At 41.9% G+C, this 26,147-nt stretch overlaps 1 protein-coding gene across 5 annotated transcripts in view; it reads right to left on the reverse strand.

Annotated features, from left to right (window-relative positions):
• LINGO2 (leucine rich repeat and Ig domain containing 2) overlaps positions 1-26,147 on the reverse strand; it is a 2,307,572-nt gene that overhangs the window by 913,755 nt on the left and 1,367,670 nt on the right. For all 5 annotated transcript variants that reach the window (XR_012724629.1, XM_075316936.1, XM_075316938.1 and 2 more), the window contains one exon: positions 3,158-3,315. The gene's annotated coding sequence lies outside the window, so the exon portion shown is untranslated. The remainder of the gene's footprint in view (positions 1-3,157; positions 3,316-26,147) is intronic.

The following is a 26,147-nucleotide window of genomic DNA, read 5'->3' on the forward strand; positions in this document are numbered from 1 at the left end:
TCCCCTCATCATTAGAACTAGCTGTCAGCCAGCAAGCAGAGTGTAGATACAGCCTTCACTCTCCATATACAAAGTGTTAAGTGAACACTCATCAGCACCACCAAAAAGATTGAAATCCAAATGCTTCCGGGAAGATTAAAGTTAATTTCCTCCCAGCAGCTAGCTTTGATGTGCAGGTGTTGGGAGGGTTCAGAATGCTATTGACCTTCAGATTAACTCTGTATCTGCATAATAATAGCAATTTACACTTGACAGGTTCCCTTTAACTCCAACATAAGTCTGAAGTGTATTATAGTTACTATAATCCTGCTGCTGTATGTACCAACATTCCAATCAGACAATTTTGTTTTTTGCATTTAAATTTTGTTAAATCCTCAAGAGGTGTAAGAAAAATATATAATAATGTCCGCAGATTGTATTGTGAAATGTGGTGATATCATGTATTGTGAAATATGGTAAATCTACTTTAAAATTTTCTATAAGTATATTTTTAGAACCTAGTTTGCAAACCTGTGCCCGCTCGTATCAACCCCCCAAATGACAATTTTGGTGGGAAGTCTTGTTTCAATACTGGGCTGTGATATTTAATAATTTAACCAATTTAGAAGAATTATGCTTTCAATATTCTTTAAACTGTTGCCCACTAAGAATATGAATGGTTTTATAATATTTGAATTTGACATTCAAAGAGCGTCAATACCATTTAGGCATTCAGCTTTCATTAATGAAAAAATAAAAAATAAAACATCAATAATGTTCCTTACCATTAAATTCACCCTATTTTGTATACAGTTAATTAGGAAAAGAGCAAATGGTCCTTGCCGCTGGCACTTCATGACTTTTGTAGATTTTTATTTTCGCCTATCATTTACTTTATAGTCCAGAAGTAAGTTGAGATTCTACATGCTATTAGTCACTTACCTGAGTGTTTATCACATTTCGGTAATACACAAATGAATTATAATTTATATTGAAAATGTTATATTTGAATACCCTCTCACATTTGTCTCTACACATAGTCTGTCCTGTCCTAACCTTACATGCTGCTTAGTTAGGTTGCTCAAGGCATAATTTTAGGAGAAATGTGTAAAAATAAGAATATGGATTTTTTTTACACTTGGCAAATCATTGGAAATGGTCTCTTGGCCTATAAAACACTATTTATAGTATTGATCAATTTACATTTACAGGTGGTCAGAGATGATCTTCAGTAGAGCTTACCCACATACTAATAATGTTTTGCAATGCAAATAACGAACATCCAGCATAACAACTTAACGCCATATTATTTTTAAGTGCAATATTATTTGTTGATTAATGTCATCATAATAAGTCTTTATAGCTGAAGTCCCCAGCATAAACATAGTTTAGATGAAATATATGATGTGTTGGGTACCTGGAGACACCACTAGAGGGAGTATGTATGAGTGAGTTGAATGGCTTTCTTTGAATCATGCTCTCACTGTATCAGACGGAATTTAGCTCTGATTAAAATAAAGTTAACAATAATAACAAAAAATAATTAGAAGAAGAAGAATTGTATTTCTCTTTCACTAACATTTTCCGCAGAACTTTGCAAATCAGAGGAGACATATACAAGTTATGGTAGAAATTGAAACAGCACAAAATCATTAATTACAAAATAACATGGTTAAACATTTATAGATCAGTATTTCTATCCCTGGCACCTGCATCTATTTCCAGACCAAAAGTTACCCTCACCTGTGAAATAAATGAGACTTAAAGGTGTTGTCCAGGCAGGGGGCTTAAGTCTGCAGTCACTCTATTTGACTGTAGACTTGTTAATCCATACAGTGTGCACATTGAGTGTTGCTAAACTTCTCTGGTTGTAGGCGGTAATGTGAATGCAAGAATGCGATTTGCACATTTTCAACCACATTCCAACTAGACATGTCCGACATAGCTCAGTTCACTCTTATTGAAAGAGGCTGCACATGTCTAGTCGGCATGTGACCTTATGTATGAAAATCGCATACTTGCGGACAAATGTCCACCCGCTCCTGGTGGCAGCATAGGAGAATATTGATAGTGCGCCCACTGCACCAGTGAGGATTCACAAGTCTGCAGTATCATAGAGTGACTGCAGACTTTAATCCCCCTGGACAATTTCTTTAAATGTAGGTGATAGAAATGCCTTTTCTAATAAAATGTGTTAACGGCTAGTCAAAGTTTACAGCTATTGACTGCAGATATTGCAGAAAAAAAGCATGATTTCAAGTATTCATTACAAATATCCTACAGAAACTGTGCAGTCCTATATGTTTCCATTTTAACATACTAAAAAAGAACCTTATGTATTCGGCAGATCCTGCGGTCATGTGTTCTTATACCTGGATCTTATTTTTGTTAAACTTTGGACACTTAAAAAGTGATTATATGTCTCACAGGGTATGTTTGTAGCTAATAGAGAGGAATAAATTCTATGTAAAATCTGCATGCTCACAACAAATCCCAGAGAGACAGGAGACTTTGGGAATACAAACTTATGATGACCTTTGACACATTCAGAGCAGGAATGAATGTGTCACATGTATTTATGTCTTTTTACATCAATTAAGAAATGTGCTCCTCAGACCATCTGGGGGCATCACAGCCCTGGACCAGACCCTAATCAGAGGACAATAACACTTTCACACTGCTTAACTATGAACTGCTGCAATATTTACTGCCACAACTGATTGTCTCCTTGCAATGCTGATCGTTCTGCTTCACATAACTTGTCTTATTTACTGCTCCATTCTATATCCTGTTGTGTGTAAATATGTGACTCTTCAAAATTTGTGTTACACTGAGCCTGATGAAGAGACGAGAGTAGTCTGGAAAGCTTGCTATTATTACCATCTTTTCAGTTAGCCATTAAAAGGTATCAACCACTGAGGACTCTCACTTCTTTTAACCCATTTTGTTTATCTCTACTTGCTAACACGGTACAACGATATATTACACCTACTCACAACAGCCATTTTAATGAAAACTAACTACCAAGCATGCTATCTAGTTACACTGTATACTAGCTGTCGACAAAATTACCATAAGACACCAGAACACTTACAAAACTGCCACATCTTCTACATTTAAAATATATGTACATTATATATAAATAAAATTGCATCCAATAAATTCTAAAACTACTTACCAAATACTTTTGCTCTAAAAGTCCCTTTCCTCTTTTCGATTATACAAAGTGTTTGGCCACTGTGTGAAATCAAAGCACAGGACTTGATCATGATAACACCATCTTGTCAAGGACGGATTCATCATTCATGATTCCACTCTCAGCTAGTCAAAATGAATCTGCAATGACAAACATTATCACCTTTTAATTGAAAAGTAGATAAGAGCAGGCAAGTATCAAGAAAACATCAAACCTTGATCAATAAGAACGCAATCATAAGATACAGCATGGACAAAGGATGAACAACCCTTGACTTCTGGATAATCGATAGAGGTGGGGACTTTGGTTTGACCAAATTGCTTTATAACAGGGTCATGATTCATAGGGCCTGATCACATAAGAAACATCCACAACAAGTAATGCTGTCATTTAGAAAAAGATTCATCATGAAAAATCTCTTTTTGGACTAACAAATAAATAATGTCAATTATGACATATATAAACAGCAAAAAAGCAGCAGCAATTTAAAATCAAGAAATAATAGAATCCGGATTCAATGCTACAAGAAAATAAAAACACAGTAAAGAAAGTCATTAATCACGTCTCCTTTAATCTCACAAATTTTGTTTTCTAATCCCTTTGTGAATATTCTTGCACCAAGTGAACTGTGACAATTTAAGCCTGAAACATTTTTCATTGTTCGTTATTGAGTTCATGAGGACGCTGCAAAAAAAGACGGACATTATTAATGAGAACACAGTCTTGGAAAAGAGAATCTTGCTACTTATTTCTTTCTCAGTTTTAATCTTTTCAGTGTTAACCAGGAGCAAAATCATTAGAATGATATTGTTTTGCATGCAATCGATCATTTTAGGATACATGCGCTGAATCAAAATATTCGGCTGCTGTTTGGACTCTATCACTGAAAATTAAAGTTGAATATTCTGATGGAGACTTTTTTGTAAACTTTTTGCTCTAATAGTAATAAATATTTTCTTTTTTCCTATAGTTCCAGCATATTCCGCAGCACTTTACAATTCAAAGGGCATTTCAACACACAATAAGACTTGAAAAAAACGCGCTATCAGACTGCCGGGTGACGTCACATGCTGGCTGAAGGCAATGAGCTATAGAGGCTCAGGTGAGGCAAAAAGCTGTCCTATGCGTTTCGGAGGGAAACGTACCTCCTTCCTCAGGGAATGGACAAAGCCTGTTTTTGGGAGTATTTATATAGTGGACGGAGAGTGACTAAACGCGTAGGATAGCCTTTTGCCTCACCTGAGCCTCCGTAGCTCATTGCCTTCAGCCAGCGTGTGATGTCACCCGGCAGTCTGATAGCGTGCGAAGCTTAAGTCCGGACTTACATCCGGCCGGTGTGTCCGGACATAGCCAGCGCAACCCCTTTTTCCAGCAGCCTTGTTGTAAATGCAACTGTGGGCATCACCAGACGGACAAACCGCCTGCACACCACAGTGGACACCTGGACATCTGGATTCCCAGCCACGATCAACAGTGAGTTGTTTAATTAAAACGTGATTTCACATACATCAGGCTGTCATTCTGCCATCAGGCAGCACGTTGCTTAACCTCAGATCCAGCCTATCTGGCTTTGTTTGCAGCATTAAGCAACTTTTAGAATCCCACTGAACTTAGTACTGTATGTAGGCTGTAAACCACAGTCACAAATTGACGAGGACACTCCCAGTGGGAATACCCTCCACCCAGACATGTATTAAGTTGCATTATCAGTAGCGGTTGTTTTATCTCTGCCTACAGCAAACAGTTGTTTATCGCAATCACTTATTTGCTGTTTAACCCCCTGTGGGTCCCACTCAACCTCTATTCAACTAATTATTTGTTTAAGGTTTTCATCTGTATCCACACATATCGCTGCACAACCTATCGTGCAACTCCCCATATCAACATTCTTCAACCTACCAAGAAGCAAATGGTAGTAGAACTTACTTTGACTCTTCATGTACCTATGATTCTCAGCAACCATCTTTATACATCCCAAGATGTGTGAATTTTGTATTGTATTCTTTAAATTAGATACTGTATGCCATCTATACTATAGTGTTTTACCTTTTACTGCATTTAGTTATAAAATTCTGAAAAACCATCACCAGATATTAATCTGTGTATTGGTCATTCTCACAGGACCGACTATATAGGTGTCTACAGAGCTATCCAACAGCCTAAGTAAGAGTCTAATTATACTAGTATCATGCGTCAGCTAGATTAATTCTCAACATTTTGTGTGTGTGTGCAGCGCATTGGTTTCGTGTTTTTTTCTCATCTATTATATCCATAGAAGGTTAATTTGCACGTGACCTCCCGTTTACCAACTGCAGCTCCACATTTCTTTTTAGTCAACAAGTGGTTGAGCGCTGCCGTTCCCAACAGTTTTAGAGTTACACAATAAGACTTTACAGAGCAACATATAGTTGTGGCGAGTGTGTTACAGCCCGATGGGATCTCGGGGGGAATCTGGGATTAGAAGGTCACAGCGTGTTGTTGATCACAAATCTGCATTAGTGTATGCTCATCATTTACCTTAAGTTGGAGTATATTTAATTCATCAGGTGCTAAAGGGATTAAGTTACATTTCTATCTTGCAATGATCTACCAAGTAGTTGTAATCTCAGCTGTAGCCACTCCCATCTGCTATAAGCATCCACTCATCATTCCTTCCTATGCCAGCTAGAGCTTATACCTATGCTGTCCACTTGGAAGGAGTCAGTCTCTGTAGAAAGCTGAGGTGTTGCTTCAGTTGCAGCTAAGAAGTTCCTGCTGGAGTGTAATTTGTTGTGTTTTTCTCCACCTGTTTTTCTTTCCTACCTTGTGTTGTCTTATTGAATTGGTAAGACTAGAAGACTAGTGTCTTGCTGGCCTTCACTAGTCTGAGTTCAAGGCCAGCAAGGGCCTAGGCACTTGAAAGGCACATTGGGGGAAGGACCTGTCCAGGGCCATTAAGAAGTGCAGGAATCAGCCTCAGTTGAGTGTTAGGAGGTGACCCCACTCCCCTCTGTCTAGTGCTAGGGCCATCCCGTTGTATTGTTATATGGGTTTTCCCTCTGTGCTATGCCACTCGCTGGGTGTTTTTTGAGACCTGGCATGACAGGTGCTGTCACTTTGTGACAATAGTTCAACGCATACTAAGAGGAGTATAGGCCCTGATTGCAATCTTATAATCTATGAGGAAAGAAGGGCAACACAAAAGAAAAATAGTAAAACTGCTTGTATGTATGGTCCAGCCATCAATATAATAAATAGGGGTATACAAATAACGCCACAAGAATCGGTCACCAGTCAGTATCTGTATAAGTACAGGTACAAAGAGCTACTAAGTGCATGGAAAAGAGAACAGGAGAACAGGAGATACTTAGATTAGATTATTGAGAGTAGGAGATAGGCTAGTGCAAAAAAATATGTTTTCAGGGCACTCTTGAAACTGAGGATACAAGGAATTATTCAGGTTGTATGTGGTAGCACATTCTAGAAATTGCTGCAGCATGAGAGAAGTCCTGGAGATGGGAGTTGGAGGTTCAACTTTTAGAGGGTGTCAGTCTTAGGTTGGAGATGATGGTAGACAGAGATGAGGGAAGAGATGTAGGGTGGTGCAGAACTATGGAGAACTTTGTATTAAACGTTTCTAATAAATCTATATCTGCTAATACAGTGAGTTCTCATTTTCAGGAGGAAGGCACATATTTAGTATTGCAAGAAAGTTCCATTAATTTTATTGGGCCTCATGTAATGCTCCATTTATCCCGGGGTATTGTTATAGTAGTATTAAATCCCTTGTGCTAGGTTTACTTGAATATTACAGCTGGTGTCTAAAGGGGGCTTTACATGCAGCGACATCGCTAGCAATATCGCTGGTGAAAGCCCCCGCCCTCGTCGTTTGTGTGTCACAGGCAAATTGCTGCCCATGGTGCACAAAATCGTTAGGAGCCGTCACATGGACTTATCTGCCTAGCGACGTCGCTGTTGCCGGTGAACCGCCTCCTTTCTAAGGGGGCGGTTCGTGTGATGTCACAGCGGCGTCACTAAGCGCCTGCCCAGTAGAAGCGGAGGGGCGGAGATGAGTGATCGTAACACCCTGCCCACCTCCATCCTTCTTCATTGCCGGCGGCCGCAGGTAAGCTGTAGTTTGTCGTTCCCGAAGTGTCACACATAGCGATGTGTGCTGCCTTGGGAACGACGAACAACCTGCGTCCTGCAACAATCAACGATTTTTTTAAAATGAATGACGTGTCAACGATCAACGATAAGGTGAGTATTTTTGATCGTTAACGGCTGTTCGTTGGTGTCACACGCAACGACGTTGCTAACAATGCTGGATGTGCGTCACGGAATCCGTTACCCTGGCGATATATCGTTAGATACGTCATTGCATGTAACGAGGCCTTAAGAGTCATAACAGCACAAACCAGTGCTGTTTTTTATAGGGTGAGTATCATAAAGAGATTGTTTTTTTATCCCTAACTGGAAGAAAAAGTGAAAAAACAAATGAATATAGGCAGATATATCATATTCTAAAATTGATACCAAGCTGTGTTTAATAACATTCAAAATGGATATGTAGATGAAATGATTAAACATAATATGGTTCAGGTCTTTCAAATAAGCTGTTTTACTCAACTGGCATAGAAGTACATAGAGCAAAATAATTACTGTACTTGAACTATGTTGCAATATCTATTACAAAAACTGAAAAGCTTGCAACAATCTTAATATTGTACAGTGAGCTCACAGCAGGGTCTTAGAATGAAAATACCAGATTGACGATAGGGAGTGCTTTAGCCAGTCATTATAATATGCTTGCCCCATGCGGTGAGGCACAAGGCCAAAGACTTAATGAGAATTTTGAATCGACCATTAAAGCTAAACCCTACCGAGTTTTAATGCTTCTATAACAACATATTTATTAGTTTTCTCGCTACTGTTTAATTTTAAAATAATTTGATGCTTTTTATTCTTTAAAAAGATCCCATTCAATGATCTAAGATTTTGCCAAGTCAATAAAAATATTTTCGAGAGCTACATTCAAAATTTCCAAAAAATACATATAAATAAATGAATAAATAAATAAAAATCTGTTGTAGTCAGCCTATGAAGCACACAAGATTTAATTTGCTCAGCAGTTTTGCTGGAAAATGTACTCACTTTGTTAAGTCAACAAACAGGTGTATAAAATGAGAGGCATTTTTCATGCCTAAATTTTGTAGTCGTAAATGTACAGATGTAGAGAACGTAATTTTCTAAGCGAGGTTACATCTGCATATGCTAAGCGCCATCTGTCGAGGTAGAGAACACTGTAGAATTGCTCAACGTTTTTGTTTTCGCATTGGACACATATTTATTTAGACAATGAGCATTAATTTATCTGAATTGAAAAATATATACAAATGAAGATATGCTGAATCAGTCATACTGACCATTTACTTAATAAGACAATATTGAGGACAGAGGACCATATATTCAGATATATTTATGTCAACATTATTATGGTCTTCACATTCTAAAAATGTAGTATAATATATTAAATATAATAAATCAATACAACTTGCTGGAAATTGATTAGAACTTTGGTGGTTTGTTAAGGTATCATGATTAGAGTTGCGCGAGTACCTAACTATTCATACTCGCTATACTCATAACGAGTACTGTCTAATACTCATATATTCATTCTGAATAGCGTGTGCAATGGAACTCATTGGGGAAAAACTTGCAAAGTAATGAGTAGTCCAAATGCCGTACTATTCGTGCGAGTACCAATTAGTGTGGAATTCAGGTTACTCGTTATATTCAGTTTTTTCATAATAATAAGTTTTATTTCTATAGCGCCAACATATTCTGCAGTGCTTTACAATTAAGAGGGGACATGTACAGACAATTTGAGACAATACAAAATAACAAAATTAAGATACCAGGAGGAGTGAGGGCCCTGCTCGTAAGCTTACACTCTATGAGGAAATAGGGGAGACACAAAAGGTGAATGGGGGGAGGAAAGCTTGTCATATATGGTCCAGCCATCGATTTAATAGGGTATTCAAAAGCAGCTGCATGAACCTGTCGGTGATAATTTATACAGGTACAGGGGACGAGAACTGGAAGTAAATTTTTTGAAGGGCAGAAAGGGACTAGATTAGATCTGGGTAGTGAGGTGATAGGCTAGTCTAAAGAAATGCGTTTTCAGGGCTCGCTTAAAGGTGTGGATGTTGGGAATTAATCGGATTTCTCTTGGTAGTGTGTTCCAGAGCATAGGCGCAGCTCGTGAGAAATCTTGAAGATGGGAGTGGGAGGTTCGAATTGTTGAGGATGTCAGTCTTAAGTTATTAGCAGAGCGGAGGGCACAGGTGGGGTGATAGACAGAGATGAGGGAGGAAATATAGGGTAGTGCAGAACCATGGAGAGCTTTGTAAGAGAGAGTGATAAGTTTATATTGGATTCTGTAATGGATATTCAACCAGTGCAATGACTGGCAAAGAGCAGAGGCATCAGTGAAGTGGTTGCAGAGGAAAATGATCCTGGCTGCGGAATTCAGAATGGATTGGAGAGGGGAGAGTTTAGTAACAGGGAGACCAATTAGTAAAGAGTTACAATAATCCAGGCGAGAATGAATGAGAGCGACAGTAAGAGTTTTTGCAGAATCAACGGTAAGAAAAGGTCGAATTCTTGAGTTGTTTTTGAGGTGGAAGTGACAAGAACGAACAAGTGAACGAATGTGGGGAGTGACGGAAAGATCGGAGTCGAATATAACCCCAAGACAGCAGGCGTGCTGCTGGGGCGTAATGGTAGAGCCACACACAGAAATGGTAATATTGGGTTTCATAAGGTTAGGAGAGGGAGGAAACAGGAGAAGTTCAGTTTTTGACAGGTTCAGTTTTAGATAGAGAGAGGACATGATGTTGGAGACAGCGGACAGACAATCGGTAGTATTTTGTAATAGTGCAGGGGTGATGTCAGGAGAAGATGTGTACAGTTTGGTGTCATCAGCATAGAGATAGTACTGGAAACCAAATCTGCTGATTGTTTGTCCTATAGGGGCTGTGCATAGAGAAAACAGGAGGGGGCCTAGGACTGAACCCTGAGGAACCCCGACCGTAAGGGGAAGAGGAGAGGAAGAGGAGCCGGCAAAAGATACAGTGAATGAGCGATCAGAGAGGTAAGAGGAGAACCAAGAAAGAACGGTGTCCTTGAGCCCAATAGAGCGAAGCATAGTGAGTAGGAGCTGGTGGTCCACAGTATCGAATGCAGCAGAGAGATCCAGGAGGATCAGCAGGGAGTAGTGACCATTAGATTTAGCTGTTAGTAAATCATTAGAGACTTTAGTAAGAGCAGTTTCAGTAGAATGTAAGGAGCGGAAACCGGATTTTAGAGGGTCAAGGAGAGAATTATCTGTAGATAGTGGATTAAACGGGAGTGGACCAGACGTTTCAGGAGTTTGGAGATGAATGGGAGATTAAAGACAGGTCTGTAGTTAGCGGCACAATTTTGGTCCAGGGATGGTTTTTTAAGTAATGGGTGTATGCTAGCATGTTTGAAGGAGGAGGGAAAGACACCAGAGGAGAGAGATTGAATATTTTAGTTAGGTGAGTGGTGACAGCTGGGGTGACAGATTTAAGGAGATGTGAGGGAATAGGGTCACTGGTGCAGGTAGTAGGGCGAGAAGATGCGAGGAGCCTGGTGACTTCTTCTTCTGTGACTGGATCAAAGAGTGAAAGTGGGCTAGATGAAGTGTAGGAGGGCAGACAATGTGTGGTGTTACGAGGCTGGGAGGAAATTTCCTGGCGTATATGGTCAATTTTTTCCCATTGACTTGCATTGCACCCGCTATTCAGAATGAATATACGAGTATTAGACAGTACTCGTTATGAGTATAGCAAGTACAAATAGTTAGGTACTCACTCAACTCTAGTCATGATTATTATACCTCTGAAGCTCAAACTATTCTCAGTTCCCTGCAATTTGCTGATTATACAATACAAAATCACATACACCTTAATATGACTTAGAACACATTTAATTCCCCGTAATATGTCTTAATTTAATTAAAGCAAAGGTCTTACAATCCAAATGACCTTCAAAAAACAATTGAAGGCAACAACTAAGTAAGTAATTTTTGGTGGTTGGCACTGTAAGGACAGAAATTATGATTTCAATTATAAAGGAATCACTATGCCAAAAAAATGTGGGGTTTTATGGCTTTTTTGTGGCATTGCTCACCTTTCGGGATGCCTGTCTGCCATCTGGCCCTTATATTCTTTTTTTCACAGTCACATGCCACTTCTCTGACTTCTTCACAATACGTCAGATATTCCAGTCATGACCAGGCCATGGATATCCATACAAGGCCTAGTTACGGCTGGAAGTCATGAGGCTGAAATTACAGCATGCGACGGTGGATAAAATAGGTTCTGAGGACTAGAAGGAGGGCAGTGCGCTATGTATTGGGATTTTATTTTATTTTACCATTTGCCATTCCTCTACGGTTCAGCAAAATGGAGGCCATGTAGGAATTACAAAAATCTTGTATTCTAGAGTATAAAGATTTTTACAAAATTTAAGTAGACTTTAATTTCACTTAAATTCACCTATCTCTACTTCTCAATATTTGCACATAAATACAAACATATTTCAAACAATATAATAAATAAAACATAAGAAACCATAAAAGGTAAAGTATCATGATATTACGCACACTGCTTTCTACTAGTGATGAGCGAGTACTAAAAAGCTCGGGTGCTCGAAGCTCGGGCCGAGCCTCCCAAGATACTCGTGTACTCGGCCCGAGCAACGAGCCCAATGTTATCCTATGGGAGACCCGAGTATTTTTGTGAAATGACCCCCCGGCAGCATGGAGAAACCCTAAAAATGTCACAAAAGTCTCAGAAGAGTGCTCAAATGACATGGCAACAGCATGGGGAAGACCCCTTGAAGCATTTATCACTCAAAAGTCACAGCTGTGAACAATTTTGTCCGCGTTTCACGCCATTTTTATGGACTCACCAGAAAACCTTCCAAAATGACCCCAAAATGATTTTTCATGGCAGAAATGTTAAGGGCACATACGCAATAGTGAGATAGAGCTGGTGTATGTTACTTTTTGAGATTAATACATGAAAGATTTTACGTGAAAACATTGTGTGGCACTCCGATGTCCCTGAGAAGAGACGTACATGAAGGCCTCTTGAGTCTAATGTGCCCATTTTGAGGAAGTGAGTCTTTGTAGTATTTTCCTTTGGCAGGGCAGTCCAAAATTGTGAGGTTCACCAATGCCCCTGCATACAGACGTGCATGAGGGCCTGTAAACCTGAAGTGCCCATTGTAAGGAAGTGGGTCTATTTTAGTATAGCCCTTTGCCAGGGCAGCCAAAAATTGTGAGGCTCCACGTTGTCCCTCTATAGAGACGTGCATGATGGCCTGTAAACCTGAAGTGCCCATTGTAAGGAAGTGGGTCTATTGTAGTATAGCCCTTAGGCAGGGCAGCCAAAAATTGGGAGGCTCCACATTGTCCCTGGATAGAGACGTGCATGATGGCCTGTAAACCTGAAGTGCCCATTGTAAGGAAGTGGGTCTATTTTAGTATAGCCCTTTGCCAGGGCAGCCAAAAATTGGGAGGCTCCACGTTGTCCCTGGATAGAGACGTGCATGATGGCCTGTAAACCTGAAGTGCCCATTGTAAGGAAGTGGGTCTATTTTAGTATAGCCCTTTGCCAGGGCAGCCAAAAATTGGGAGGCTCCACGTTGTCCCTGGATAGAGACGTGCATGATGGCCTGTAAACCTGAAGTGCCCATTGTAAGGAAGTGGGTCTATTTTAGTATAGCCCTTTGCCAGGGCAGCCAAAAATTGGGAGGCTCCACGTTGTCCCTGGGTAGAGACGTGCATGAGGGCCTCAAAACATTAAGTGTCCATTGTCAGGAAGTGGGTGTATTATAGTATAGCCCTTAGGCAGGGCAGCCAAAAATTGGGAGGCTCCACGTTGTCCCTGGGTAGAGACGTGCATGAGGGCCTCAAAACATTGTTCCCATTGCAAAGGAGCGGGTCTCCTGTCGTTGTAATGTCCATTCTGCAAAGAATGGGTGAAAAAATTTACCACTGGGGGTATACCTGAAACAAAGGCCTAAGTATTGCAATTTGTAACGGTCATCATCATGGTGGCGCATGAGGAGAAGGAGGAGCAGTCCAGCGATTATCCAAAGTCCAGAAGTGTGTACCCATGGGTGAGTGGAGGTACATGGCAAACTTTAAATTCCGCTCTCATTTGCTGGTGGTGTGGTGAAGTCTGGCCCAATCCAACCCTTGTTCATCTTGATCAGAGTCAGCCTGTCAGCATTTTCAGTTGACAGGCGGGTGCGTTTATCTGTAATGATTCCACCTGCGGCACTAAAAACACGCTCTGACAAAACGCTAGCAGCAGGGCAGGCCAGGACTTCCAAGGCGTAGAGAGCCAATTCATGCCACGTGTCCAGCTTGGATACCCAATAATTGTAAGGCACAGAGGAATGTCGGAGTACAGTTGTTCGATCTGCAAGGTACTCCTTCAGCATCTGGGCAAACTTAGGATTTCTTGTGGCACTACCCCGCACCTCAGGGTCTGTGGTACGTGAGGGGCTGAGAAAACTGTCCCACATCTTAAAGACTGTTCCCCTACCTCTGGCGGATTGGACTTGTGCCTCTCTCGGCTGTACGCCTCGGTTGTCCACTGATTCCTGACCTATGCCGCTAGCGTTTTGTGAGGGGAATGCTTTGCCTACTTCCGTGACTATGGCCTTCCGGAACTGCTGCATTTTGGTTGACCTCTCCTCCACGGGAATAAGAGACAAAAAGTTCTCCTTGTAGCGTGGGTCTAACAGTGTTACCAACCAGTAATGATTGTCGGCCAAGATGTTCTTAACGCGAGGGTCACGAGACAGGCAGCTTACCATAAAGTCAGCCATGTGCGCCAGACTCTTAACAGCCAGGACTTCAGTAGCCTGACCAACAAGATGACTGAACATGCTGTCCTCCTCCTCCTCCTCCTCCTCCTCCTCCTCATCTACCCTGTCCTCTGGCCAGCCACGCTGAACCGAGGATATGACTGGTGTGCATGTCATATCCTCAATTTGGCCGGAGAGTTGCTCCATGTCTTCATCCTCCTCCTCGTCATAGTCCTCCACTGCACGTTGTGATGAGACGAGGCTGGGCTGTGCGTTATCACCCACACCCACTACTGTTTCTTGCTGCAACTCATCGCGCTCCGCCTGCAATGCATCATGTTTGTTTTTCAACAGAGACCATTTTAGAAGGCAGAGTAGCGGTATGGTGACGCTAATAATGGCGTCATCACCACTCACCATATTGGTGGAGTCCTCAAAGTTTTGGAGGATGGTACATAGGTCTGACATCCATCTCCACTCCTCAGGTGTTATGTGTGGAGTTTGACCCATTTCCCGACGGCTTAGGTGATGCAGGTACTCAACAACTGCCCTCTTCTGCTCACATATCCTGACCAACATGTGCAGAGTTGAATTCCAATGCGTGGGGACATCACACACCAGTCTGTGAGCCGGAAGATGCAAACGGCGCTGAAAGCCGGCAAGGCCGGCTGAAGCAGTAGGTGACTTTCGAAAATGTGCAGACAGGCGGCGAACTTTTACCAGCAGATCAGACAGCTCTGGGTATGACTTTAGAAACCGCTGAACCACGAGGTTGAGCACATGGGCCACGCATGGAACATGTGTCAGCTGGCCTCGCCTCATAGCCGCCACCAGGTTCCGGCCAGTGTCACACACGACCTTTCCTGGCTTTAGGTTCAGAGGTGTGAGCCAGTGATCTGCCTGCTGTTTCAGAGCTGTCCACAGCTCTTCTGCATTGTGGGGTTTGTCACCTATGCAGATTAGCTTCAGCACAGCCTGTTGCCGCTTTGCCGAGGCAGTGCTGCAGTGCTTCCAGCTTGTGACTGGTGTGGAGGGTACAGTGGATGAGGATGCGCAGGAGGAGGAGGAGGCTGAAGAGCATGACATTCCGGAGCTGTAGAGTGTGGGTGAAACACTGACTGAGGTAGGGCCTGCAAACCTTGGTGTGGGAAGGACGTGTTCCGTCCCTCGCTCAGACTGGGTCCCAGCTTCCACAATATTAACCCAGTGTGCCGTCAACGAGATGTAGCGGCCTTGCCCACAAGCACTTGTCCACGTGTCTGTGGTTAGGTGGACCTTGGGTGAAACAGCGTTGTTCAGGGCACGTGTGATGTTTTGTGACACGTGGTTATGCAACGCGGGGACGGCACACCGGGAGAAATAGTGGCGGCTGGGGACCGAGTAACGTGGGACAGCTGCCGCCATCAGGTCACGGAATGCTTCTGTCTCCACCAGCCTAAAAGGCAACATTTCCAGCACAAGCAGTCGCGAAATGTTAGCATTTAGAACTGTGGCATGTGGGGTGTTGGCAGTGTATTTGCGCCTGCGTTCAAAGGTTTGCTGAATGGATAACTGAACGCTGCGCTGGGACAAGGACGTGCTTGATGATGGTGTTCTTTCTGCGTAGGCAACTGCAGGTGCAGGAGTGGAGGAGGCTTGTTCGCAGGCAGCATGGACAGGGGATTGGCTCGCATGCACAACCAGCGAAGACGTAGCAGTGACATCAGCAAGCACTGCTCCTCGACTCTGTTGTACTTCCCACAAAGTCGGGTGCTTGGCTGACATGTGCCTGATCATGCTGGTGGTGGTCAGGCTGCTAGTTTTGGTACCCCTGCTGATGCTGGCACGGCAGGTGTTGCAAATGGCCTTTTTTGAATCATCTGGATCCAACTTAAAAAACTGCCAGACTCGGGAAGACCTAACATTTGTACAGGCACCTTGTGTCGTCGTGTTGTTCCGGGGAACGGTTGCCTGACTTCTGCCTGGGGCCACCACCCTGCTTCTTACTGCCTGTTGTGATGCTACGCCTCCCTCCCCCTGTGCACTGCTGTCCTCGCTCTGCATATCCTCCTGCCAGGTTGGGTCAGTTACTGGATCATCCACCACGTCGTCTTCCTCTTCCGCACCCTGCTCCTCCTCCTGACTTCCTGACAATTGTGTCTCATCATCGTCCACCACTTGTTGAGACACGTTGTCAACTTCGTGAGAACGTGGCTGCTCAAATATTTGGCCATCTGTACAGACGATCTCCTCATGACCCACTTCAATATGAGCTGGCGAGAGGCCAGAATGTGTGAATGGAAACGTGAACAGCTCTTCCGAGTGTCCAAGTGTGGGATCATTAATGTCCGAGGAGGACGTGTACTCAGCCTGGTGGTAGGAAGGAGGATCAGGTTCAGAAATGTGCGGTGCAGTATCACGGCTACTGACACTTGACCGTGTGGAAGACAGAGTGTTTGTGGTGGTGCCAATCTGACTGGAAGCATTATCTGCTATCCAACTAACAACCTGTTGACACTGGTCTTGGTTCAAGAGCGGTGTACTGCTGCGGTCCCCAAGAATTTGGGACAGGACGTGCGAGCGACTAGATGTGGCCCTTTGTTGTGGCGAAATTAGAGCTTGCCCACGACCTCAGCCTCTGCCTGCACCACCATCACGTCCACTTCCTTGTTCCTTGCCAATGCCCTTGCGCATTTTGCAATGCTGTGCACTGCTGACGTGTATATTCACTACTTGTGCGTTATATCAAAGTTTCTGGAAATTGCACACAAGTGCACCTGTACGCTGCCACCAACAGGCACACACGTGCGGTTTTAAAAACCAAGCACGGACGCAATAAGAACCTAACAGGTTTTTTTGGGGAGCGACAATTACAGACAAGTCAGACACTATCTGGACTGTTTTACACTGTGTACACCAGCCCCAGATATGATGAAGGCTGGTATACGGTCACCACTACCCTGCCTGCCTGCCTGCCTGCCTGTATACTGGTACAATAGTCCTGACAAGGACTCTTTTGGTCACTAGCCTGTATTCAGACCTGGCTATACCCTGCCTGTATATAGCAACAATAGTCCTGAGAAGGACTCTGCTACTGTACTCCGACCTGGCTATACCCTGCCTGCCTGTATACAACTAGAATAGTCCTGAGAAGGACTTTTGGTCACACTGTTTGCAGCCCTGCAACTGAAAAAGCTATAAAGGGCCGCAAAGCTTTCCCTGAATCAGCGACACTCTCCCTGCACTGACAGTCTGGATAGCTGTGAGCAGAGCACAGCGCGCCGGCCGATATAAAGGCTCGGTCACGCTGTGCAGGCCGGCCAATCACTGCAATTCCACAACTAACAGGGCTGTGGCATTGCAGTGGTCTGCCAGCCAATCCCTGCATGAGGGCTGGCTCTCAAAAGAGCGCCAACATGCAGAAATGAAGACCACGAGTACAGCACGAGTATCGCGAGATTACTCGGTCCCCGCCGAGCAGCCCGAGTACAGCGATACTCGTGCGAGTACCGAGTAGTTACAAGCATGCTCGCTCATCACTACTTTCTACTATAGTGCTTGTGATCAGAAATACAATTTCTTATACACAATGGATTTAAGTAAGCAAGTTAAGTATTGGAATCTGCATTCACTTGATGTATGCAATGTGAAGCAATCAAATGCTTAATTAGAAACACATTAAATGGAATGTAAGCAATAAACAAATATACACGAATGCAATCCATAGATAAGATCAATATATAGTGTAATGATCACTGGTGTAGGAAATTCATTACATGGGTTTGCAGTAAACAGGTCAAGGCTATTAAAAGTCGAGTCTTATGAATTTTCTCTGAGATAAAATACTGATAGGAATCCGCCATAGTTAGACCAATGTCAAAGCTCTCAATTCTTTGCAGCTAATAAAACAGATAGCATGATCTTTCCAGCAGCGTATTATTGAACAATATATATCCTACTTTCAAATATGTGTCATCAGCACATAGCTTACTATGCTTCAAAGTGACCTTGTCCTTTATAATCCTTTTATCAGAAATACCTTCTGACATTTCATTATTGCAACCACGAATTATCTCATTTGTTCTGCAAATAAATCATTCTAATATATATTAAACAAATGTTACAATCAATAAATATTTTGAGCACGCCATGTGATTAACATAAAAATCTGCGTGTAATTAATTTACGTTATCACATTTAATTCGTACCTATGTTATTTCTTGAAGTGCACTCTTCAACGTTGAAATTGTAACACCAAGAAGGAAAAGTCGCGTAGTAATGGAATTTACAGGATCAATTTACATGCAAATGATGAAAAGATGGAAACAAAATTTCAAAAGTTGATTTATTCAATATCAAGTAGGAGCACCATGCGCAGTAATACCTGCACTTACATGACTTGGCATGCTACTAATAAGGCCGGTTTGACACTTGCGTTGTTTTGACGCAAACAGAATCTATCTCATATGCAGTACAGTTTAATTTATTTACAGTTGAAGCGCGACACCATGCGGGTTGTGTGTTTCATGCAGTACCCACATGTGTCCATATGATGTCGCGCTTCCACTATAAATAAATGAACTGTACTGTATGTGTGACGGAACCTGTTTCCGTCAAAATAACGCAAGTGTGAAATGGTCCTAAAGTTTTTAATGCTTGTCTGGGGACCTTTTTGCCATGCTGAATATACATGTAAATCATCAAGATTCACTGCTGACAGCTCCCTTGCTGACCAATGATGTCCCAGATGTGCTCGATGGGGAGACAAGTCTGGATAAGCTGCAGGCTATAGTAGCACACAAGTTTCATAATTTCATGACTTCCCTTCTTGGTTTTGCAGTTTCAATGTTGAGGAGTGTATGTTACATCAATTTAGGGACTTTTGTATTGTGAATTGATGTTATTAAGTTTTTAATGCACTGGAGTAAGTGGTCTACTTTAAGAGAGCTTGGCCTTTTTCCTGACATGTCTACTTAAACAAATATTTGTATTCACTATGAAATAACAAAGATGGAGCATCTTTTATTAGAAATCAGTATTGTGCTGTTATTTCTCTTGGAAATGTATGTTTAAATTGATGTTTGGATGATAGCTAGCCCCTTGTCATAGAACACACAACAAACTGGTAATGATCCATGATTTATTCATGAATGCGTATTTTTTTAGATTGTAAAATACACTTTTGCTCTCAAAAATTTCCGAGGAAAATGAGGGGTGCGTCTTAAAATCTGAATATAGCTTACCGAGAGGTGGAGAATTGGCTGTTCTGGCTGCGGTGGGGGCTGTGTGGGCAGCTGTCTGTGCTGGTGAGCGGCTGTCTGTACGGGCAAGTGGTTGGCTGTCTGTGCAGCCAGCCAGCTGTGCAGGCAGCTGGTTAGCTGGCTGGCTGTTTATGCGGCCAGCTGTCTGTCTATGTGGGCATCTGTCTGGCTGTGTAGAGCAGGGCAGTGCTGCAGGTGTTCCAGATGCTCTGGCTTCAAAAGATGATACCTGTACCTGGCACATGCTCAGATGGAGCTCTCGACTCAAAATCTCATCTGTGCATGCACCGCCTCCGCCCAGCAGAGGACTTAAGGAAAATGGCGCCCAGAGGTGGTGCATGCACAGATCAGATCTTGGCTTGTCATTGAGCTGAGAGCTCAATCTGTGCACGCGCCACATTGGGCACCATTTCTTTGAAGCCCGCACTGCCGACAGAACATCTGGGACACCCGCCACACCGGACTGCTACACACAGCCAGAACAGCTTCCGCAGCCAGCACAGTCCCCACTGCTGTCATCACAGCCCCCACTGCATCACCCTACTCCAGCACTGCCCCTGCATCCTGTGTCTCTGCTCCACCACTGCTGCCGCTCCCCCCTCCAGTACGACACCACTGGAGTATAACACGGACCCCATTTTTGTACCTTTTTTATCTCTAAATTTGGGGTGCATGTTACAATCTGGTGCATCTTATAAAAAAATACGGTATTTTGTAGAACTAACAGAGGATCAGAAAAAAAATCACAATTCTCCGGAATTGGTATATTAAAGGAAACTGTTCCGAATCGGTGCCGACATAGCTACAAGCATCCTGCTGCGGTTCCTTTTGCGCCCAGGCGCCGGCTGACATTTTTTACTGTACCTTGGGTCACCCAGCTGGCTGCTTCCTCCTCCACGTCTAAATGTGGAGAGTCGGCTAGTGCGCATGAATGGGCCGATTTACCCCAGCCAAAGTTTAAGTCCAGTATTTCACCTAGTGAGCATGCTCAGCCTGATAGTGCCATTTCTGAGGCTAAGTCCTCGGTTCAGGCTACTGAGCATGCTCCTACACTTAGTGCAAAAAGCCTCTTTGCACAGGCACTTGGACATCGTGCCGTGTCTAAGTTCTGTGTTGTGCCTACTGAGCATGCTCAGGCAGATAGTCTGATTTATGAGACCTCAATGGGCATGTCATGCCTCTGATAGGCCGACACACATCAGGTGTCCTGATGATATGGCCATCAGTGATGTGGTGATTCCGGATAGGCCGCTGTTGATGTCGCTGATGACATGGCGCTCCGCTATTGGACCCTGGAGGTACCATTGTGGTCCACCCTGGGTTTGGGGCACACCCAGGTTATAAAAGGGGCTGGAGACAACATGAAGGTGTGCAGTCTTCTCATACGCTGGTTGTGAGCACACCTCCATGTATAGAGCCCATTTGTTTGGAAGCGGTAGGTAGGGTTAGACATCTGGTGCTTGTTACGCCAAGACATCCGTGGCTCAGCACATTAGGGTCAGGCACCGGGCTTCCACCTCCTACCGTCCAGTCCTGCTAGTGCAGCCCAGTGGAGTTAACTGGGTTGCGGCTGCTGCATCACCTGTCCTGTTGTGCCCCATACGCACACGGACAGCGTATCCCAGGACCCCTGTGGCATTAACAGGGAGTTTCTGGGCTGGGTGTGTGGACCCTGTTCCTCTCGTATCAGCTTCCTAGTCAATGCTACCGGTGTGACCACCTGGTCTGATGTGTCCTATACACTCGTGGCCAGTTGAGAGCCCTGGTGGCCAGAAACACTAATCGGGGGACCGCTCGGTCTGACACACGTGGCCAACGGGGCGCTTTTGCGGCGGTCTTCCAATTAATGCTCCCTGGTCACCACCCAGCCTGACGTGTTCCCTGCACACGTGGTCAGTGTAGCGCCACAGGCACACCGAAATGCTAATTGGGTTGTCGTCTGGTCTGACGTGTCCCTACACACGTGACCGGGTCCCAGGTCTCCAGTGTTATTTTAGAGTCATCCAGCTCTGTATTCGCCATCTAACCTTTGCTTTGCCACCAGCTCCTTTGTCATCTGGAAACACGGTGGACCACGACTGGCGATTGGGAATACACCACCTTATCTTAATCCGCCAGTACCCTCGTAACAGGAACACAGTTATTTACTAAAACTAACATGAGCGGGACATGCCCTCATATCATTTTGCAATAAATACAGCAGAACCTTCTTGAGCAACTGCCATAATTGTAATTAAACTATTAATGAATTATGATAGACATAGTCCATCATAAATCACCTCCCTGCCCTTGCTTCAAGTTTGCATATTTCTTGGCAGGCGATGGCTGTGATATTCAGCCGACATCTGACTCTAGTGGAACAATACTTTGCCCGTGGCTGTTAATCTGTTAAATGCCATTGTCAATCTTTGACAGTTGCACTTAATGCATACAGCATGGGGGCTTAGCATTCTAACCACTCATCCAAGAGCATGGGTCACCGATGTTTTGCCATGACATCCAGAGGTCAACTGAAGACTCCTATGTCTGCCATCATTTTACTCCTGTGAAAACTATCCCGTCTCTGGCATTCATAGAAGACTGTGATTTCTGCTATAAAAATGGCAGTGCTTCTATAGGACCAGTAATCAGATGATTGCAGGTTCAAGTACCCTAAAGGGACTAACAAATACAGAGAAAAGTAAAAAGAAAGTTCTAAAAATATGAAAAAAAATAAAATATATAACTTGAAATGACTGCCTTTTTTCCATTAAAAATGAAGAAGTCAAAAAATTAAAAAAAACATATTTGGTATCTCTGCATTTGTAAAAGTCCGATGTCGAAAAATATAAAATAAATTAATTTGATCGAAAATTGCAGTTTTTTGGTTTCTACATCAAAAGAAAAAATGTATATAACAGGCTATCAAAGCATCACATATACCCTTAAATAATATAACAAAAATACATCAACTTAGGGCTCAAAAACAAACCGTCACAAAGCCACATACCAGAAAATTGAAAACATTATGATTCTCGGAATGTAGCAACACAAATTGAACTTTTTTTAACTTTTTTCCTATGTCTACTATTTATATTGGTAAGGTAAAAAGAAATAATGTAAAAAGTGTCTCAAAACTTTAGCAATCGGAGTTAATGTGTTACATTGTTCTCAGCATTTAGATAATGATAGCCTTCTCTTTACTGACAGCAATGGGTAGGAAAAGTCAGGCAAGGTCCAGTGTGTTCACAGGCCACATTCCTAAAACTATTGCAGATTAAAATCATGATTTTTCAACGTGTGACTAAAATAACCAATTGGGTTACATCCTTGGGATATCTTTATATATTAGCTTTCTGAAATGCTTAAAAATAAAATGTAACATAATTGATGATATGGAAGTTTTGAAATGATCTGACCACAGACACATACTTCATTGTGATCCTGGTCTTAAATAAAATATGAAGTCAATGGATTGTCTTAACCTTATTTTAGAATTATTGATCTATTTCAAGGTAATGTAATCCACAAGCTTAAGAATTCCGAGAAAGCAGTTACACAGGCCTATGTATCCATTAATATATTTAAAATGGAAAAAATGTCTATTTGAATCAAATCCACTATCTCTTTAAGTAAGAATTAAGCCATGGGAAACTTGATCTGTTTATCATATTTCACTATCTGGTAGACACACACAAGACACTACATGAGGTTTAAGAAAGCTTATTGTTAAATCATTGACTATTATTTTAAGCCAGGGGCCAATTTATTACAGTCTTTGGCTTGTAATGCAGCTCAGACCACTCAATGCATATTTTACTAAGCATATGGTTGCAACACTATATTCAGCCTTTTGAAGGTGGATTAAGTTATTGTTTACACAATGATACTTTTACAGTATAAGGTTAATTTAAGCCTGACCTTAATCAGTCTTTTTTTACTTTCAGCTGTTGTGAATTTTTTGAGGTTTTGTAAAGCTAAAACATCATTGAGCCCTTTGTATGTCTTTAGATTATGGTAAATTCTTGATGTCTTTTATATTGATTTACTATACAGATCATTTTGAATCATTGCCCTGTGGGCTCAGCAAATGATCATGAACTTAGCAAAGATATACAAAAGTTTGCCTTCAAAAGATGTAAAGGTAATACTGAAGCATGTATTTAATGAGCCATAGAATAACCGCTGACAAGCTTTATATAGTTTCACAAATAGCATCATTGACCTTAATGGCATTATGTAGTTTTCTAAATGGATACAGATGACTAATATCTGACCAACTAATCTAACATACTGATGTGGTCTAGGCTTGTGATACTTTACCATAATAAATGATACCGATTTAAGCTACTTAGGAAGTCAAGAGAAGGCCTGCCAAGTAATATAATGCATTACCACTATTAAAACTGAGCATTTATAAATATCCACCTAGAAATTTTTATTTTGTAGTTACCAATCTGCTTTTTGACACTACTGGTTTTAGCTGTGGTTTCATGTTTGGTTGCTGGGGATGCTCCACTTAATATCAGCTTTTTCAGCTGAGTTCTCAGCACACAGCTAGCAAACGTTTTGATTATTCCAGTCATAAATTAAATTGAGGTTAAATGTAGTAAACTGGAGGACTAAAAAAAAAGCACAAATATAGCGTTTTATCCAAGGTTAGCAAGGGATTAGGTATTGCAAATGCTCATCTATTTGGGTTTTTAGAGTCATAATCAACTAAGAGGGTCCTGGTGAAACGTCTGCAGCAGTCCCACATGTAGATTAGCCGTATCCAGGAAAGAAAGACTGGGTGACCATGCCGTGCTGCCGTAATCAAGAAGTATCCAGGAGTAGATGAAAAGTGATTTATTATTCTACATGATTCGGAGAGTCCCTCTTCTTCTTCAGGAAATAACACATCATTATTCTATGTATTTCAGAGAGTCCTTCTCTTTCTCCAGGAATTTCACACACCTGTTTGATTTTCCTGAAGAATGAGAGGAACTCTCTGAAATGCATAGAATAATTAATCACTTTTCATCTACTCTTAAATACTTCTTGATTACAGCAGTGTGACATTATAACCATAACACTTTCTGTTCTCATGAATGATAACCACCACACTAAAAACTATAACTGCAACACTGTACTCTCTTCATGTACTTCCCTCTATTGTTTCCCATCGTACTTTTCCCACATCCACAGTTGCCCCATCACATTATTCCATCACACTTTATCTCCTCGTGCTATCACATCTCCATACTATATCCCCCAATTGTCCTCCTCCCATGTTGTCTCCTGTCCATAATATGCCCCCTTTTCATGCTGTCTCACTCATGCTGCCCTTATTTCCACACTATCCCCCACACTGCTCCCCTCCACACTGTGCCCTATCTTCATACTATTTCTCAAATACTGTTCCCCAAAGTTACCCCTCTTAAAACTGCACACCCTCAAAAGCTTAAACTCCCATCAGTAATCTATCCACCATACCTTGACCTCATACTAAACTCCAACAATAAATGTTACTTGTTTATTTGGCTCCACTACAGAGTATTTACCCTCCCATTGTCTTCACCTCCTTTGCTCCACAATAATGGCACACAGCAGATTGATACACCGCTGCTTGTAGTGAGATGCTCATCTCTCCTTATGACAGAAGCGACCCTAGGTGGGAGGCTATAATACAACTGAATGCTTTTTTTATAATGACTAAATTGAAAAAATGTAATAAATGAAATCACACTAAAACTCCATTCCATCATCTAGAAGTTCTAGTGGACTACATGAAAAAGATTCATTTCTTACAGTTTCCTCTTCTATTTCTGTTGTAAAACTGTTTAAAGGTTTAGTTTATCTTAGAATCTGTAGAGCACAGAAGAAACTGGAGTTCAATTACTGCCACAAACCACTACAAGCTTTTGAGTGACAGCCCTTGAAAAAAAAGCTCACCGCAATATGTTGTCAAGACTGTCTGTTCCATCTTCTAGAATCCTACAATGTATTGGAGTTCAATATATTGTGTTTGATTTCTTTTTGTCACTAAAGATTATGTCTGACATCAAAAAGTACATAAGTATTTTTGTGAGGATTTGTGTTACATATCAGCTGCAATTGACTCGAGTGTAAATACATTACTTCAGTCTATTGTCCAAGAAATGTCCAATCGGTTGTCACATACCCAAATACAGCAACATATAAAGTTAATTGAATTCAAGTTTTCTTGCCTGATAAATAATGCCATTTTGTAAACTCATGTGAAAAGTTTTAATTACTGTTTTCTTACACTCAGTTTGCTTACCTAGGTACTGCTCATATTGGACTCCATATAAACCACTGAGGATTCTCTGTTCTTTTAAACATTTTTTTTTATCTCTACTGGCTAACACGGTACAAAGATATATTTTACTTGTATAAACCACTCAAAAGACCATATAGTTTAAAATTAGACTACTGTAGCAGTTTTTGAGAAAGGTCCGACAGCAGCGCTTTAGTGACATCAACTTTGTTCCTCAGGTTCAGGGGCAGACATATCATTGATACAATGCAGAGGTCCAAGAGATGAGGGACCCAATTCCTCCAAAAAATTGCAATTGTGCATTATGATTCTCTATTGGAATATAAAGGGTCTATATATTGTTTTTTCACTGTCCACCTTCTGTCTGTATCTGCGCTGCACAAAAGTAGACTTAATAGTACTTATTGAATCCTATTACCTAGTCACCATTCATGTACTTGGTGACTCCTAAAAAGAAACTCTTATTGGTACTCATTGCCTGGAGATCAGTGGCGCAGTAAACTTTTGCTAATGAAAATACATTACAAACATATTTGATTTTATGCTCCTTAAATAGCCAGTGGTAATAGGAGCTTTACATTCG

This window comes from Anomaloglossus baeobatrachus, chromosome 1, assembly GCF_048569485.1.
Source record: "Anomaloglossus baeobatrachus isolate aAnoBae1 chromosome 1, aAnoBae1.hap1, whole genome shotgun sequence".
Lineage (NCBI taxonomy): Eukaryota > Metazoa > Chordata > Amphibia > Anura > Aromobatidae > Anomaloglossus > Anomaloglossus baeobatrachus.